The sequence below is a fragment of the Carassius gibelio genome, chromosome A24 (assembly GCF_023724105.1).
Source record: "Carassius gibelio isolate Cgi1373 ecotype wild population from Czech Republic chromosome A24, carGib1.2-hapl.c, whole genome shotgun sequence".
NCBI lineage: Eukaryota > Metazoa > Chordata > Actinopteri > Cypriniformes > Cyprinidae > Carassius > Carassius gibelio.
Window position 1 is genome coordinate 6,036,160 of NC_068394.1, and position 21,172 is coordinate 6,057,331.

Sequence of the window (21,172 nt, forward strand, 5' to 3'; positions counted from 1 at the left end):
TGAAATGTCTGTAATATATGAGTCAAATGCTGAAATCTTGCAAAAACAGAATAAATTGAATAGACCACAAGGTTGTGCAAAAGTTGAGATTGGAATTGGCAGCCTTTCAGTTCACGAGTGTGGAATTGAATTGAATTAGCCACACTCTAGAACACAATGAATTGAAATTTGACTTGGAATTTGCTAAACTGTCCCAGCAAAATCCTTTTTCTTAAAAAAATACATAAAAAATGTAAAATTCTAATTTAATTTGAAATTCACACAACCCTGATACAGTGTCTGCAGACTTCAGTCAAAGTGGATGACTTATTTAATTTGGCGTGAACAAAAAAATCGGCTGTGAAGGATGAAAGTAAATGGTTATATGTCTAATTTACTTTTGTTGAAAGACATATTTCAGTATTTTGTTGGCTAAACAGTCCTTGGTATACGGCATAAACAAACTACTTCTTTCCCTCACAGTCTCATTTTCATTCAAGTCAATACTTTAAGGATCCAAGGCAGGATCGACTTGATCTAGTCTATCAACACAATTTTCTTTCGAGTGTGTAGCGGTACAGATTAAACATTTGCTATCTAATAGTGTACTATATTGTTGCACCCTTTATCGGGTGGTGCAGGACTATATCAGAATATGTTAAAGCGAGTTTTGAGGACTCACACTGTAAGATCATTTTAGTTAAGCTGCTAAAGATCTAAGACAACAGGGTGTGGAGCTGAGCTTCTACCCGTTGCTGCACCATATGAAGCTGCTTGTGGATGAACCACATATAACTGCCACTGCTGGAGCGGAACTAGTCCATCCATACCTTAAGTCTCACCTTACCTCTAGTTAGGAGAAGCTGAGAAGTCTATTACAATCTATATGCGCATACTTGAGTCTAAGAGGCCTTGTGTATTCAATTAAATAGCACCAATCTGTGATTTATATTCATTAAGCGATTAACAAATTCAGTTTGTGTCAAATTCCTCTGACGCAGTGCCTCTTCAACATCAAGTGTAATCGAGCAATGATTGTTTGGCGGGGAAATTTTATTTGACGTTTGACAAAGGCTACGTTCACCCTGCAGGGCTTAATGCTCAATTCCGATTTTTTTTTTTAAATTAGATTTTTTTGCATGGCCGTTCACTTTTCCAATTAAATGCAACCTTTTGTGATCTCCTGTGTGAACGTGAAATGACCCAGAAGTGACCCGCATGCGCAGAAGAGTACTCAACGGTGAACGACGTCACTCGTTTGTTTGCGGAAGTAGCTAACGTTAAACATGGATTTTTGTATTTGGCTTGGAGGCTTTTTATTTTTCACTGGCATTGGAGCCAGGATCATCTGTAACCTCGCTGGAAATGTTTTCATAAACCGCCCGGTTCCGATAAGAGCCCTCGAGTTTGGCCTGAATAGAGCGGTCAACCAAAATATTAATTAAATCTGTGACCTCGCTTCCCTTCCATTGACTGGTCTCAGCAGCATCGTCCGCCATGGTTGTTGTTTATCTTCTCGTTCCCGCCTACTTCAACGCAGAATTATGACGTTTGTAGCGTATCAATGATGTGCGGGTCGTATACATGTGGCCTCGGCGTTCAGAAGATTGGATATGTATTGGATTCAGGACCACATACCCAAGTGGCTTGGGTCACATTTGAAAAGATCACATCTGTGTCGTTCAGACTGTCATGAAAAGATCAGATACAGGTCACATCGGGGCAAAAAAAATCGGAATTGGGTCATTTCAGCCTGCAGTGGGAACGTAGCCAAAGACAGAAGTGGAAGGTGAAGGATGCAGGATGCAGGAAATGTATGGGCAGTCTATTAGTAGGATGTGTGTATGGGTCATAAGTTACTTATGTAGTGGTGTGTATACATAAAAAAATAATTTGCCTTGAAAGGGGCCATTCACACATAATGTGTTTTTGTGATTACATTTACATTTGATCATTTAGTAGATGCTTTTATCCGCAGGGAAGTGGAATGAAAAATCAAAGTATAGTACTTTTTTGTATAATGTCATATAATGTGTGAGATACAAATGGAAAGGTCAACTGTACCATCTTGCGCGTTTACATCAATTCTATTTTTTTGCAAATGCAAAAATGCATTCTGTATGAATTCCCTTGAAACTGTGTCCTAACCATGATGAAGCAAAATCCCAATTGTTATAGCTGCACATTAAAGCTTAAGTGTGTCATTAACTATTTACTGAATTTACTGTTTTTAAACAGGTTTCCCAAAAGCTCCACCTAGAGGCAAATCGATAGCCCAGCCCCCAAACACACCCCATTGGCTGAACCAGTGTTGCTGTTGCTGGGCAGATTGAGATGTTCAAACAAACAAATCAATGTTTTGAAAACATCACAGAGCTGCACTTTTTAGTGAACTCAGCCTATGAATGTCTTAATAATTGTTTTAACATGACATAACACGAAATAGGTTCTGATTGGATCTGTCATTACACAAAAATGTCCTTTTCTCTGTGTAGACACGAATTAAACAATGCTGGAAAAGTCATGTCTGTTTAGGACACGGTCTGTGAGAGGGCAGGGAAAGTACAGTAGGTGAAACTTGGTTTAAGTCCAGTGTCAATATTAAATTAAATGTAAAATAATTATCTTTTTTTAAATGTAAATGTCTTTTATGTCTTTGCAGAAAAAAAAAAACAGAATTCTGAATGTAAAAACAGGATCAGCTCTTATCAGCTAAACCACTCACTTTTCAGAGTTGCGTTGCTTGTACTTCCGCAAAAATGAAAAACATTCTGAATTCATTCATTTTTGTCATACAGATGGAAAGAGGATGGGCCTCACGTTCATCAGCTCACGTTCTGTTTCATGAATATGGAAGTGAGATTTAAACTGCAACACAAGGGGTTTTCCCTTCTTCCATCTGGACGGTGGTGTTCCGGTGATATGTTAAGAGTAGAATTGCAAATACTGTCTCCATGGTTGCACTGGTTTGGTTTGTAACCATGTTATTTACATTTTGCATGAGTGCATGCTTTCATCTCCAGCTATACAACTTCATTTCGCTCGAGTTTCGGTGCGATTTTCATATTGTGTTCAATATAAATGACTCATTTTCATGTCTATTCTGAAATAAGGCCCCATGCCGCATCACATCAAATGGAAAAGACTTTCAAAATCTTTTTTTTGTTGTTGTTGTTTTCTTTCGGCAGCTACTCTAATGCATTCATTTTACAATACCACTTTCCTGTGAGGCAAAAGAAATCGATTTTCTCCCCCGATTTCTTTGCTTGCTTTCTTTTTAATGACTTTGCTGCCATATCTTCTCTCATATATCACATAACCATTAAAATGTAGCAAAATATCCGGAGGATTTTAATATAGAGACAGGGGTTTATATTTGATTTCCAAATTCTCATTTTTCCACCATGACCCTGTTTGTCTTTCTATGTTGTTCATTCTGTCTTGTAAGCCTTCCGCATGTAGCATTCAGAAGCAGTTGTTCATGATTTTTCTTTCTTGCTTTTTTTTGTTTAATTTATCATCATAGCACATGTGAGTTTTAAATGTGTCAATATTTTGTGTACGTATCCATGTCATAAGCTAACAGTTATGTGTCCTAATTAAATAAACCTTGCCTTTGTTATCTGAGAAGAGCTGTCATGGTTTGCATCACTGAGTCGGAAACGCCAATATGCCACTAAGGATTCGGTCACGTTCGGTTGAATTCCAAATTGAAGGCAGCTAGGGAATCGTTTTAACAGGCCAGCTGTATATCAAGAGCATTTAAAGCAAGAATAGGAGAAGGTTGGCAATGGTGTCTCATGGGAGACAAGGATTTAACCAATCAACATGGGCCATGTGTACGTCCTTCTGTTTAACCTGGGGGTCTTTCTTGAGACACTTGTTTTACATCTGCTCAGCATAAAGGAATATGCATGGCTACTGTTTACAACAGTCATTTGCAAATTGCACCATTCCTTAAAGAACATATTGTGATGGTATCAGGTGGTAATTCTGGCACAAATGGAATCTGCACTGATTTTTGGGGGGGGGGGGGTCTGTGGACATGTGTGTTTTAGCATGGTAAAATATGTTAAGCCATGTAGTGTTATTGATGGCTGAGAAGCACAATCAGATTCGCTAAAATATGAACATGTAAGTGGCTTGAGATATGTAGAGCACATCTTTTGAATAATAAAAAACATGGTATTACCACAGTACTAAGTAAAAAATATACTGATTTTGTGAGACTTATGTGTCAGATAGTTTTAATGAGTCAAACATACAGCGTGATCAGTGTAGCCTGATTCACGATCAACTGACTCTTAGGAGCCGGTTCTTTTAGGGAATCAAAAACATACAGCACAATCAGTGTAGTCCAATTCATGAAGCATATGACTCTTAGTTGGCTTTTCAAATTAATAGTTCAGAGTTAAAAACATCTGAAACGCTGCTGCATTAACAGAGAGAGAATGTCTTTCATATATCAGCAAAATGGAAAAAAATTCATACTATATGCACAAGTTCATTCTAGAAAAAGCCTTTTTTTTTTTTTACTGAAAGGCGGGAATTTTAATCTTTGTGCCATATTTGAGTGCCTTCAATTTCTTCCCTTCAGTTTTCTTCTACAAGAGATCTGTCTCCTATTTAGTGTTTGTAAATTGCCTTACCTGATTTTACCAAGTGAGACATGTTCCTGGGACAACATCGTTGTTGACCCTGGAACAACATTGTGATTAACCAATCAGATTTGAAGAACCAGTTTATAGATTTTGTGAAGTTTATGCTTAAAATCAGTGTTTGGTGCTTGTACATCAGTGTCATTCATCTATCATTTCCTCTGATTTTAGGGATTACTCATGGTTAAGGTTAGGTTTAGGTGTAGGGATATGGTTAAGAATATATTTTTGGAGTAAAATGTTGTTCCAGGGTCAACAAAATATGTTGACCTAGGAACACATCGGACTTGGCAAAATCAGGACGTGCTTTGTAAATTACAGTAGCTGTTCTGAACCATCCATTAGGTCTTGAATCTCAAACGCAAGGACACACGTGCAAACCCTCTAAAACTATAGCAACTCCACCATATGATTCTCAAGGGCTTTCTGTTGGTGCAAAAGCTGCCCGAGAAAAAAAAAAAACACACCAAGAAAGAGAAAGCTGTATGGATCCGTCAGCCACAAGAGGCCACCATTAATGTGCGGTTCAAACGTTAACCTCGACTTCTCGCCAGGGGGATTCAACTGATGAGGAAAACCTTGATGACAATGATGATGCAGATGATGGATGTTACAACTCCACAGCTGACAATGATGATGAGCACCATGAGTTATAGCCTGGTACTTATTTGTGTTGTGTGCTCCGGGGTGTAAACATACCGCTGTTTCTTTTGAGATTTCGCTCGTGTGATATTAGATTAACCTCCTACAGCATTCAAAACCGCTCACAGCTACATCTCCAAACACCTCCACCCGCACAAAACTACGAGGAAGCAGAGAAAAAGAGAGCTAAGCCTCCACGGGCCACACCCGGGGGAAAGAGGAAGGTTAAATTAACTTGAGACCAGAGTTCTTTGTGCAAAAACGACTCTCTCAGCAGATGAAATATTTGACATATGTGGAAGAAGGAGAATTTTAAATGATATCAGTTTTAGTCGGTATAGCTTGTGCATGTTCAGAGTTTTCGTAATTGCTTGCAGTTGAGGGTGTTCTGGTAACTTCTTGGGGATATGAAACTGATGATGATGGCAAGATTTACTCCAGCTTCAGATTTCTAAGCGCAAAACAGAGGAAAGTATGCATGCACGATACGTCCCAGATCAAAGCAGCCTCTTTGCGTCCAAGGGGATGCATATTAATATCTAAGGCTGAAGTAATGCAACTCAATTTTTGATATCGAATGAACCTACCTTTGTAAGTGCACAACAATGATTTATGGATCTGTTTGGATTTATCTGTTTTTGTTTTTAACAGGAGATCTCACTTTGTGTGAGATAAGGCATCCTAAGAAAAAAAAGTCAAAGAAAAACAGAAAACTGGGACTTTTCTAAAATAAAATAAAAAATTATTATCAAAGTACAATTGCACCTAACATGCCAGTAAGTAATCGCCATGCATTTTTGTTCATTGGAAATGATCAACTTTTCTATTTTAATAACTCATGTTCCACATGATCGAAGTCAGATGAGATGAGGAGTGGCTTTCACTTTAATCCAAAAGGTGCAACTTGACTATAGTCTGATCAAATTTAGACATGTAAATGGGAGATTTCTGCCACTTTATTTTATTTGTATAGATATTCTGAGGCAGTTGGAATCTTCTTTAATTTCACCACACAGACGTACATTGTTTGCCTGATTTAGCCAATATTTATCAATAATTTTGGGATAATGAATCCTCTCCCTTCCTCTTTTAGGCTGGTCTCATCTCTCTCGTTTCTCCGATCCTTGACACACATCACTCACCTCTTTCCATCCTCCACTGGCTCTGCCATTCTGAGCTTCAGACTGAAACTCTTGTTATAAAAGTCTAGTCTCTCAAACCAGACCAGATAAAAACCAGGCCTCTTTATAAAGGAGCCTAATAGCAGCCAATTAGATGTGCTCTTCTTTATTTCTTATAATGTGCGTAGAATGTATTTCTTTGCAAACTCAATCAGATTTACTAGTCAATTATATAATGAGGTCAAACTAGATTTTTGTATTTTCTGAAGAAAATGTGATTGCTGCTTTTTCAGTTCCTGCCACCACATTGCTAGGATGTGGATGGTTTCATAGCTGGCCAAGCTAAAAAGAGTCCAAATTGTGGTCAAACAAAAATTCATTTAGGAACCAAGGAAGATCAAATGTATGTTAAAATTAGGTTTGATTGATTTAGTGCTTTTGATGCTGATCCATCTACTTTGTGTAATGATACGATCATATTTACAGATGTTCTGCTAATTTCACAGACAAAATCCAGTCATTTTAATAGGGATACACGTAATGTGGAAATGGACAGTAAAAAATAAGATGACACATCTCTACTTCTTTCCACTATGGAAAGTAGAGCAAAAATGTCCCAGATTTGGCCAGTGTTATCCTGATGACGATGCCATTTGGAGTTCATTCACAATCATGACACCACACCCCATTTTTACAGGATCAAATAACTAAATAAAAGCAAACTAGCAAAATGAACATTTGAACATAAGCCAGCATGATAATATCTACCTTAAATTATGGAAACTATCTTTGGAAAATTTTTAAATGTGGCTTAGGTACCAGTCATTTATATGGAGGGGGCGGGGTTTATGACCTATACTGCAGCCAGCCACCAGGGGGTGAAATGTTTTGGCTTCACTTTTCGGACATTTATTGCTAAAATGTAATACAGTTCTTGTCGAGAATTTGTGGTCAAAATCATTTTACTGACTTGAATCTTTGAATCGTATTCATCAAAATGAACGAATCTTTTTTTCCATTCATTTTCGTATACATTCCTTTAATTTCAGCAGAAAAAAAAAATGTTACATGTTAATTGTAACATTCTCCAACACATCTATTAACAATTAAATTCAATTTGAAAGCTGAGACTTTGTTTCATACCATAACCTGTTCTATTTTGTCTGTCCTCTGTGCTTCGCAATGTATTTTCACTGCGTGAGAACGTGATGTGTGGTGTGAGAGCACCATTGCTTGTTGGAAGAACACTCTTGGTCTATGTTGAAACTGCTCTTTCTAATGAGTTTGTGTGTGTGTGTTTTGAGAACAGTAGCTTTGGGGCCCTTTCTGCCACTCTGACCACGGTCCTTCTGACCTGCCGTTAGTTTTACTAACTCACCAACAGACACATTTGTCCTTCAAGTGAGCCAGGTGCTCCAGGGAGAGCAAAAACAATGGTGATCCTGTCAGTGCAGAACTGAGAGCTGGACAGAGAAAAGCGCAGTGTTTGACCAGAGATCCAGACATGTAGGAAGTGTCGTGGGAATCTACGGGCACACGCGCCTCACAAATGTTTACAAAGGCTTTTTGGTGCTCTTCCACAGACCTGCTGACACAATATTTTAAACTTTGAAAGAGCTAATCAAACACACTTGATGTGAAGAGACTCTCCATGGATACGGTCAGGAACTGAAACAAGCCCACCTGTAGTAACGGTCACCGACATGACCCTGAAAACTGATAAATTACTTAATTTCCAGCTAGTTTACAGCCACATCTGCTCTTTGTAAACACATGTTTGTTTTTGTGAAAAGTGGGGACATCCCATAGTTGTGATGGTTTTTATACTGTAGAAACTGTATATTCTATGGCCCTACACCAACCCTACACCTAACCCTAACCCTAACAGGAAACTTTGTGCAGTTTTACTTTCTCAAAAAAACTCATTCTGTATGATTTATAAGCGTTTTGAAAAATGGGGACATGGGTTATGTTCTCATAAGTCACCCTCTCCTTGTAATACCTGTGTCATACCCATGTCATTATACAGTTGAGTCCTGATATGTCACAAAAACAAGAGCACACACACACACACACACACACACACACAAATCTTAAGTGACTTAAATGACATTTAATACCTAATTTCATGCACCTGAAACGAAAGATCAAGCAAATTAGAATAAGAATATGAGAACCAGTTGAGTGTTAGTAAGAGTTCCCCAAAAACAAAATAAATAATGATTAAAATAAAAATTAATTTGATTTACTCCTGTAAAGCACATTGATGGTAATGCTATTATAAAAGACAAAATGTTAAAATTGTATACAATTTAATTGTATAACACGAATCCACATTTCAATAAAGGAAAACATATTTCCTTTTTTTTTTTGGACGTTCATCTACTGCTCTCTAGTGGAAAGTCATTAACACATGCTTGGAAAGATTTACACTCAAATAGCAGAACACCACAATCGAGGGCTGTTTCCTTACTACTGAGAACAATAAAACAAAGAAAGAGATAGCTGAATTTTTATTTGTTCCTTTATTGGCTGAATATTTTTTTATGACACTAATAAATAAAGCTGAACTATATTAACAGCAAAAACGCATGCTTGTGTTTTTGAGAGAAAAAAAAAGGTTGTATGATAGATGAAGACAAGAGGCAAACAATAAAATGCCTGCAAGAATGCTGTGACAATAAATGGAAGCTGTCCGAATGTGGTCAACATGTAACATATTTATCTTTGGAGTGGCATGAACACGAGACAGAACATCAGTCTGGTTTCATCCATCATGTTCAGACAGCCAGTGCTGGAGGTCCAGTCCAAAGTCATCGCTAGTCAACCGTGTGAAGAAGAAGAATCAGGCAGAGCTGATTAACATTCAGGTGTTCTTCTCTTGCATATTTAACACTGCAGCTCAGAAAGCGATTTAGCAATGACCCCGTCAAGGACACAAGCGTGAACGTGTGTTTGAGTGGGTAAATGAGCACATGCTAAAGTATTTTGGGGATGTTGACTGCTGTAAGATTTCCTCATGGATGCATTTTGTAAAATCATTTTTCTCCCAGGCTTGCCTTGAAAGCATTTCAAAATAGATTCAACAAAAGTGTTAGTAAAGACAATTATAATATTATAAAATATTTATTTCAATTAAATTCTATTCATTTGAACTTTTTATTCATCAAAGAGTCTTGAAAAAAAATTGTATGATGGTTTCCACAAAAATATTAAGCTTTTTTTAATATGTAATATAATATTTGAATAAATAATATTAATGTTCCTTATCACAATGACATGGTTCAGTAGAGACACACTCGACCCACTAGACCTTGTTTTCAGGATCCACTTTAGAAAATGGCTCCAGTGCTCCAATATTTTTGTGGAAACATTAAATTTCCTTATTTAAAATGTAAACATTTTCATAACATTATAAATGTCTTTACTGCAACTTTCAAACAATTGAATGCATCATGCTGAATAAAAGTATTCATTTCTTCTTCTACTTTTTTAAATCTTACCCCAAACTTCTGAATAGTAGTGTACCATGGATTCAACAACTAACATTACACATTATTTCTGATTTGACTGTATTTTTTTATCAAATAAATACAGCCTTGATGTGCATAATAAACAAAACATTACAAAATATGAATTATTCCAAACTTCGGACCAGAAGTGTGTTTTGCTTCATCTTGGATTATTCTGTGGTTCTTCATTCCTCAGCTCAGACACCTGGCTGTCCTGGATCTTGTCTTGGCTACAGGAGCTGGCAGATGTCTGGATGTTCCTCAGCTATGTTGCTCATTTGCTCATCCAGGCTTGTCATTCATTGGTGGATGTGGATGTGAGGCTTATTTTTTTGTTTGGCATGTTTTAGTTGTGACTGACGGTCCACAGCCTGAGCAAACACTAAGATGTACTGACATATATTTATATGGGAATTCAATTACAGAAGATAAACATACACTCAGGTAGTAGAAGAAAGCTATAAGCTTATCTAGATGAACCCGATCATTGGCACAAAAAGGGCATTTCAATTTGCTGTTCATACCAGGAATAAATTAACATTTCATACCTATATAATTTCTCAAGATCAATGCTTATACATTGAAAAAAATGACTGCCCACAACTATAAATAATGATGAGGCGAAGCTCCACAAGGTTTATCAAGTAGTGTGATTGTTTTTTAAGATGCTGCAGAAGGTCGACACACTCCTTCTGACAGACTAGTTATCACTATCACAGTGTTCATGAATGCAGATGATCAAGATTTTTATAAACCAAATCTTAGTTTAATAATAATGAGTTTTGAAGGACAAAATATTTTCATTCAATTAGTGTATAGAGTATATAGATAAAGGATAATACTACTGTATATATGAAAACTAGATATCTCAGAGACACACATTTCTGTATTTAAATGTTGTTATTAGATGCAAAATTGTGATAGTGTGGAGGCAAAATTGTTGATTGTGATGGAAATTACATCACGATTGAGGGACAAGTGTAGCCTTTATTTGTGTAAAAATTTCACAAAATAAATATTGAAATGGTTTCTGTTTATTCCATGATAGTTTAAACTTAATAAATCTCTTTTTTTTTATCATGGATTTTCATATTTAAGTTTGAAAGTCTGGGTCTAATGTAACAATAAAACTATACATAACCTACTGGTCATTTCAAAATACATAAAAAGGTGTGATTTTAAAATTCGAAGGGTTAGAGCCTGTATGGTTATGTAACCAAAGTGTGAAATTTTAGTAATGGCAGTCCTTCGGACAAAAACACTCGGATACGTTTTTTTAAATAATTGATATTTTATAAAATAAACTATAAAATGTAACCACACTGTAAAAATATTAACATGAATACAAACTTTATATTCCATTATATTGCATTTACACACTTTTGTCCAGCAGATGATGTGAAAAAAAAAATTATGTGATGTTATGTTATGTGATGTGATGGCTGTCGGTAAAGTGGTTAATATTAATTTAAAAATACAATATAAAAAGCATGGCAAAGCAGGAATGTTCATGCAGGTTGTCATAAAGTCAAGTGTAATCGCAAGGTTTCGTCATTAGATGGCACTGTTGCATCTCTTACTGGTTAATATTGAAATATTGAGATGCACATCTGAAAATTAAACACATCTTTTGTGCTTTATTGCTGTCTAATGGACAGACGAGGTATTGACCTATAATTTATGAAGATTTCTTTAGAATCAGGGCTTGGCTTTATGATCTATTTAATACAATTTGGATTAATGGCACATATCAGTTTGGCAGAACATGCTGTCTGGTTAATGACAAGATTTACACATGGCCTTGTTGAGCTCAGCCGTCTGATAGGTTGCATTACCTACACATTTGTTTAACGAATGCTTCTCATCAAGGAGAACTTGGGTTAAGAAAAGAAACGGACATAAATGCACCAACACGCTGTAACCAATTAAATCAGTTATGACATTTTCAGGGTTATCTATCAGCTTTTCTGAGAAACTATAATGAAGCTAGAGCTCGTTGGCTTTTTATCTCGGAGGTGGTCTTGGATCTGTCAAATGTTCTCTCTTTTCAAAGATCGCTCAATCATGTGAAGGCCCTGATCTCCAGCTGTGGGACCCCATTGTGTCTGCAAATCAGTAGGACACAAATTTAATGTGACTGCTCTAAATGAAGAAAAGAAATCAGGATGCCAGCCCTGTCCTTTCTAGTATGCCACAGTCCTGATTATCCTCTGGTTTAAGGTTGGGACGAGAGGCTTATAAATTAGCACCCACAATTATTCACCATAATAGCAGCTAGCGCTCGCTGTCCTACAGTACATAATTCTGGCTGACATGGGAAATTAACATTTTAAGTAAGTGTTATAATCTAAAGCCTCCTAGAAAAGTAGACGGACGAGGAATTATTGTAAAGGAATGATCAGATCCCCTTTACAAAAAACAGATAATACGTCACACAGATAATAGTTGTTATCTAATGCACTTGATGGCTTAAAACTGGTTCGCTTTAGGACTCAAATTTTGTATTGGACACTGAGGCGCACATAAAGGTACCACATTAAAAAAAAATCCTTACATATATATATATATATATATATATATATATATATATATATATATATATATATATATATATGTGTGTGTGTGTGTGTGTGTGTGTGTGTGTGTGTGTGTGTGTGTTTTGTTTTGTTTAGAAAATAGAAAATTATTTTTGATATAAAAAAACCAAGCCAAAATCATAATTGGAAATAAAATTTGATAAATTATCCAGCCCTAATATACAGTCTCTGACGTCAATGATACATAACATTTTCTTTTCACTTTTTAAAGTACATTCTAATATATTATATATGCATTTAACAGTAATTTTAACACATTTAATATTTATAATACCATAAATATTACATAAATATATAATACTGTAAACTGTTATTTAGTCTTTTTTTATTAATGCGTCTGAAATAGCTTTTAAACATTGTTACACCTGACATATTTACATAGTGAAGAGTAAAATGTCTTGCAGTGAAGTCACAGAGACCCGAGTTCAACTCTCGGCTGATTAGACTTATATTAAAGCAGCGGGGGCGAATTTGATTGCATTTATTTTGTGACTTTACAGACTTGATACACTTGACCTGTACTGTACGATGCTATTAATGTAACATCCATCCGCCCACCATGTTTGACTTCTGGCAGGTGATGAGACTCGTGGGCAAACAAACCGCAGCAGAAGTAGGATGGAGAGACAAGGAGGAAGTAACAGGAAAAAGTTAGCCATTCTGGGGTTGTAACCCTCCAGTCGAGAACCACAATCTAAACAAACAGATGACACTGGAACCATTTTGGCTTCTGGTCCCTTAAACCTTTCCTCAGAAGACTGTGGTGCAAAGTCCCTGAAATATTTTCAGCAACAATGTTGATCTGTTTCACTATCTCTGGCCTGCGAGGGAGAATAGCAAAGTCGATACTGGCAGATAACATGTCAAAAGGATGTTTTAGAGGACTGAAATCTCATTGAACTGAACAGTGCTTCATTTAAGGTCAAACCATTATTGAACAGTCTATTGAATGAATCACTTTGTCTGAGAGCCACTGATAGAATCAAAGGAAAGGAATGTATTGAGTGTTGTGAAATGGATAGAAATAATTATGAAATGCTTAAAACTGCTGCTGCTTAATAATGGAGTTTATTGTCTGCAGGCAGCAGTGACGTTACCAGCAGCATGCAGTTGAGAAATGCACTGATGTATCTGTCCAGCTTCACCAGAAAACATGACAGACTGGGTGCTGTATAAGCTGCAGGTACTTCATTTTCATCAAATATCTCTAAATATATTGGCAAAAATATTAATCTCACAATTTTTAAAACTTGAAATCATTTTTGTTTTCTTATATCACAATCCAAAAAAAAAAAAAAAATATATATATATATATATATTACATTCATATTACACACATTCATGCTATAGAACACACTTTTTTAGAAGTACCTACTCAGAGAGAATTTAATATCGGATGCAGCTTTTGTTGTCTTGTGTTCAAACTGGTGCTGATGTACAGGCGAATACCTTACTAGACTCATATTTGCTTCTAAAACATTTTTTTGGTTTCTTTTCCCTGGCATTTTTAAATCTACCTCGTTGACATTGAAAAGGAAAAGAGCAGACTCGTGGGATCAGTGCTTTCTGCTTAGCTTGCATTACTGACTTGAATTTGATGTGCTACATTAGACAACAGGATTGCACAGCTCCCAAGGGTTTGGTCCGTGGACATGAATAGAATACAGAAGAACCTTGCTTTTCCCTCTCCTTCTGTTTTTCTGGAGGTCTTCTCAGGGTCTCTCAGATCCAGACCTCCGAATAACGCTCCCATAGTGAGGTGCTTTCATGTGTTCTGACTCTCAAACTCATATTGAATTTCATTCATATTGCATATTGAAACGGAACTTTTTGTGATAAACCTTTGTAAGAGCACCATCCAGCTTTGAGCCCCAGGGTGTGTTTCCCGCTCCAGGTAACAAGTCCACTTAGAGAACCAGAGACAAAGTGGAAGAAAAAGTGTTTATCTGCAGGTATTCATGTGCAGAAGAACTCTATAACGCATACTCAATGAATAATTCAAATCGTCCAGTATTGTCCATTAAGTGAGTTTGTCCTCTTCCAATACAGGCATGAATATTTGATGGTTTTTGTGTGGGTATGTCTGTATACCCTGATGATGAGGGCAGGCTGAGTGATGCTGTGTCTACATTTTGAGATGTGTTATGATGCCTGTTCACTTTAGAACGGGAAGATTTAACCGTATTGGCTGTTTGCATTACCAGTAACAGACAGTTTTGAGCCTGGGAGACCGAGGCTACAGGCTCGGCTCAGATTTGAAGAGTTATTTGCATTGATGCATCCTCCACTTCACACCGCGTGCTACCCTGAGGTTATATATCGCCTCAAGTATATCAAACACTTATTAGATCTATTCCTCTTTTAACACCTCCAGGTTTAGCCTGTGCGTCATCCAGATCTTTTTCACCTCAAGTCCCACTTGCCCAGTTTGATACTGTCAACTTGAAGCAATCGTCTTTCTCTTTTTAAGTGTCTTTACTTACTCGTGTTTATATGTGTGCATATATTTGAGTATATGTGACTCTGGACCACAAAACCAGTCTTATGTCGCTGGGATATATTTTTAGCAATAGCCAAAAATAAAAAAATAAATAAATTATATGGGTCAAAATTTAAGAAATTTCTTCAATGCCAAAAATCATTAGGATATTAAGTAAAGATCATGTTCCATGAAGATATTTTGTAAATGTCCTACCATAAATATATCAAAACTTAATTTTTGATTAGTAATATGCTTTGCTAAGAATTAATTTGCACAACTTCAAAAGCAATTTTCTCAGTATTTAGATTTTTTTTTTGCACCCTCAGATTCCAGATTTTAAAACAGTTATTGTCCGATCCTAATAAAACACACATCAATGGAAAGCTTATTTCAGCTTTCAGATGACGTATCAATCTCAATTTATGAAAAACTGACATTTAAGATTGGTTTTGTGTACCTGGGTCACATATATGAGTGTACATACTTTATGTATAAGTATAGACATAAGAAAATGCTCTGGAAACAGAGTAAGTGAATTCCGATGTCATTTATATGATTAAATGTCAATGTGTGTTTGTACATGATTGATTTAGGCACAATAACTAAATTGGATCCACCATTAACTTCTCAACACAAACTGAAAATGATGACAAGGCACAATAGATGTGATTGTATGGGATAATGTGCCATTAGTTGGGCAAAAATCCTTTTTCTCCACTGATGGGCATTCAGAAGTAGTCATGTCATCTGAAATTAAAAGTTTTTCCAACAAAAATCACAATGTGATGTGAAATATTATATTACATTGTTAGATTGCAAGGATGCTGGATTCTATTCTGATGTCCCAAGCCAAAGGCATATTATATTATATTATATTATATTATATTATATTATATTATATTATATTATATTATATTATATTATATTATATTATATTATATTATATTATATTATATTAGATTAGATTAGATTAGATTAGATTAGATTATATTATGCAGACTGTGATGTATAGTATTTCTTTTTACAGAGTCCAGTTTTGGAGGCTCTTAACAGCGGCTCCTTATATTGTCTTTGAATAAATATTTATGCTAATCAATCTCCAGGTATTTTTAGGCCTCTTTGATATGTGCTGTTGACAAACATTTTATTGTAGAGTTAAATGTTACACTTAGTATAAAGTTTAGGTACAAGCAGACTGTCCAAAACCAGAAATATACATGCATTGACTGTAAAATGATAACTGATCAAAACGATAATTTCAGTGCAGATTTGAGTACATTGTTTTGTTTTTTTTTCATCATCTCTTGGGTCAGATGCATATGGGAAGTCAGTTTATGACTAGCTATAGACCAGCTCTTAGTGAGCATGAAGCAAATAACTCATTTTATCAATCACAGTATGAGGTCAACTTTTGTGATGATGGGGCGCTTTAGTAAATGTATATCTTTTTAAAATATTTAGAGACCAATAAAATGTTGATCCAGTTATCTGCCTCTGAAAACTATTACCCTAATGCTATGCGAGTGCTTTTCTGTCCCTGCTAATGCACAATATGTCTTCATTTGCATTTTTATTTAGCATGTAGGCTCTAACAGATGAGAACGGAATGATGAGTGAATCCCAATGCACACATGACTGCTGTTATTTAGATATGAGGCTCTGTTAATATGTAGCCACAAAGATAATTTTTAACTAGAGAAAATGAAAAGCTGACAAAGAATATAGTAAAAGGGTAATGAATATAGATATGGCAAACAAAAATAAGCTGTATAATGACAATATTAATATTAAGATGTAGATGAGTTTGTTTCTTCATCATAACAGATTTGAAGAAATTTAGCATTACTTCACTTGCTCACCAATGGATCATGTGCAGTGAATGGGTGCCACCAGAATGAGAGTCTAAACAGCTGATTAAAACATCACAATAATCCACAAGTAATACATCAGTTGATGTCTGGTGAAGGGAAAATCTGTGTTTTTAAGAAACAAATCAATCAAGAAGTTTTAACTTTAAACCACGCATAATTGTTTTGTAAACACTGTTTTGCTTGTAATTGGTGCTTGACCTGTGCATATTCCTCTCCTGATTCAGAAATGGAATTTCATGAATGATATTATGGATAGAAGAAGCAACGTTTTCACTTCATAATACGTTAATTAATGGACTGGAGTAATTATTGTGATGTTTTTATCAGCTGTTTGAACTCTCAATCTGATGGCACCCATTCACTGCAAAGGATCCACTGGAGAGCAAATTAAACAATTTAAAGTGTTACAATTAATCTAAGAATTAAGCAAAGTGTACTGAATATTAGAACTACCTGTTATGTATATACATAATAAAACTCAACAAATAAATTTAGATTTATGCATTTTAGCAGACACTAATAAATAAAATAAAATAAAATAAAATAAAATAAGGTAATGAGCTGGTATCACATACTGTACAGTGATACTAGTACGTATGCATGATTTATTTCTCAGGATAAAGGAGCAGAGCTCATGACACCCTGGCAAGTCTCTATCTTTACCTTGATGATCAATAAAGTGGCTTCCATAACTCAGAAACAGCATATCGCCAAAGGCTTTCCTGCTGTTCCGTCCTGATCCCTCGTGCTTTAAATATACCTGCTCTCCATTCCCACCAGCTGCTATCTCTTGTTCCCTGCTCGCTTTCTTCTACAAGGACAGACAGGACTCACCTTGTTCTTCCTGAGAGAGCAAGGACACCGTTCCTTTCATACAAAGTATGGTCTACAGCGTTTCACCTCAAACACAAAAACCTCAAAATAATGTAATATCAATGGCGAAACATATTTCTTGTAGAAAAACATTCAAGCTCTGATTTCTGATCTGCTTTTTGTCATATTTATTGGCTGAATCATAACTGCACAGACTGGTCCGGAGAACCTCACAAGTATGCAGGGACAGAGACTGTTGATATTGCATTACTACCAGCTGAATGCTAGTGCACCATCTGAAATCTATACAGCCGCTTGCAGTTTTCTGGTCATGGCATGCAACTCTAGCACACTTTCCTTTCCAAAGCACGTACTGTACACATACATTTATTGATGGGATCAGTGCAGGATATGAAATAGCATGATAGCCTGCGTCCAATCCTTGTCCATGATAGTCTGTATACTTTGAAACAGAAAGGTCTGTGGTAAATAGGCATCCATTGTGTGTTTATTTGACTTGTTTTATCATTTGATTGTGTTTTCAGATACAAATAAGATTGTGGTAATCTCATTTTACCATTTTGAAACCTATTCCACAGAACTCCACAAAACATCCCTCAAATCAATGCAGAAAATCTATATATTCTCACTGGACATATGCTTACAGGACTTACAGGTAAGAAATATGTCCTGAAATGATTTTCTATATAACATGAAAAATTTATCTATACTATGATGTAGTTTATATATATATATATATATATATATATATATATATATATATATATATATATATATATATATATATATATATATATATATATATATATATATATATATATATATATATATATATATATATATATATATATAATGTACACTGCTGTTCAAAGGTTGATTATTTTTCACCTTTGTGTTTTTATTTCCATGGCCCATCTTTGCAATTAACATAAGCAAACTAGCACTGACTTGATTGCATACCGTGTCTTTTACAGCCACCGCATCCTGATAACAGAAACACACAGGTATTCTTCTGCATCACAGTTCAGGGTTAATTACTGTAGTTCTGCTTTCGACGAATTAAAATATCACAGCGACTTCAGACTCTTTTGACTCTGTCCAGCAAGCACACCACCCAGAACATCGTAGCAACTGCAAAGCAATGTTTAAAATCTAGTTGTGTTAATGGTGCCTTCAAGGCCTGTCAGGAAGATCATATTTAAAGGTACAATTTGTAAGATATTTACAGTAAAATATCCAAAAACCTCTAGGCTAGTGTTATATATTTTGTCCAGGTGATTACTAACAATATCTCTAATGTTTTCAACTACTTGTAAATCATGAGAAAATTCCCATTCTAAACAGTGACATGGGGCAGTGAAGTCGCCTGTCTTTTACCCTTTGTTACAACCTTTACTGACGTAGAAACCACATGACAACAGTGTTATGGACAAATGCGGAAGTAGTGTCTAGCGTACAGTAAACCACTAGCTTGCTTCAAGCAATTCCTTATCTATTTCTTGGACATTTTATGGTGTGTAGTGTTACGTATTTATGGAACATAATTACTGTTTACCGTCTGCCGCTGGTTCTGTCGACAAGGACAGCTCCCGTAAACGTAAGCGTACGGGCCAACCAAACGACCCAAGAAGAGTTTGGGACAAGAGGAGAGAAAGAGCGAGGATCAATATCGGTGTTGCATTTTCTAGATGGAGAGAGCTTCGTGACAAACTTCAACTAGAAAGAGATGCCGGGCTCACTTGTGTTTTACTCGACAGGTGAGTTGTTTTGATTCTCATCTTTACAGAAAACGTATGCTATTATAACGATCAACTAGATTAGTATTATGGGGCATACACGGCAAACACAGGGCATTGCTTCTCTAGACCCACTCGAGGATGCGTCTGATCCATAGTCTGATCGCGTCTTTGCATTGACTTTGTATGTAACGTTAATCTACTCACGCAAATCGTTGAAGTTGCGTTTGCTATACAGTAATGGAAGCTGTAAACCTTCCATTACTTGGGTCTAATTCAATATAATAAAATTATGACATCAAACACAACATTTATAAAACTTACCTCATCCGTTTAGTCCATGATTTATCTTTCCGTTTTATTGCTGTTGGGTAGAAGACAACAAATCCCATCTTTCCACACTCTTTCTTAGCGTCATCAAACCACACGATTGTTATTGCTTATAGTGCACTAGTGGGTAGGTAGTCCTCTAGTGGCAGGTCCTACAACCTGTACCTTTAAAACTTCTTAAAAGATCTTTAACCTCCGAATTTATGTGTTACTAGAGTGTCAATGAGATTGCAGTATCTTTATTGATAGTAAATTTGTTCAAATGATGTTCAAATGTACAAAAAACAATATTCTGTACAATTATGCCAGAATATATACTGTAACGATTACATTTAGAGCACCTTAATAATTTAAAAAAGCAAAGTTTCAATTTATTAATTGAAGGGGAGTTTAAAAATCTTGCTGAATTTTTTGTCAAAATAGTAAATCTTTCTCCAACCAAACTGATATGAACGCACCTGACATCATAATTACATCTTCCCAAACCATAAATACAAACTTTCCAAGCGGACATGAACATACCTTTTAGTCAATGGATGTTTAATGCTTGGTTATACTGTATAAAAATCACAACTAGATCCAGAAATTATTAAGCGATTAATAGCTGCATTAAAATGAATTCTTTCCTTTGGGCTATTCCTCACCCTTTGTCCTCTAACTTGGCTTCATACTTTCAGATCAGAAGGCTTCAGTTCTAGCCAAACCACCTTTTATGTCTCCAGGGTTCAATATCCCACAAATCCATTCTTTCTGTTCTTTTCATTATAAGTCTGCCTTTATTATCTACGATTGACTTCACCCCAAAAAATCATGTGGTAAGCCAGATTTTACAGACCTAAACTCATCTCCTGTCCAGACACTGACCCTGCATCGGACTGTCGGATTTAGATGGAAAGCCTTATCATGAATGCTGCATACCTGCTAAACCCAAGTCTCATCACCATCATCTAACTCCCATTGAGACGTTTCTTTGCTTTCCAGCAGATTTATTAATCTCTCTCTGGTGGAAACTTTTGTTATCAGCACTACAGTACTACAGTAACACTCTCCAAGTCACGGTGGCAATATTTGCTTGTGTTTCCCTTCGTAGGCCTACAACTATCCTTCCACTTCCTGGCTCCGTAAAATTCAGTTTAAGTGAAAAATGGGAACGAGTCATTGGCTGTGCATCACAGAGCATCCTTTTTTCTTTCTTTTTTTCACACTGGCTAAGCTTCCTCATCTGTAGATAGTAAACAATGGAATGTACTGTACAGTAATCTCACTGTTAAACAAAAGGTCAGTTAGGCCAGTTGATTATTCCCAGAACAGAAATCCAGTGCTCAGGGTCATCATGCATCTCATATGATATATGTGACCTCCATTCGGTGTGATAGTGTGCAGAACGGTGATTTATAATGTTTGCTGGAC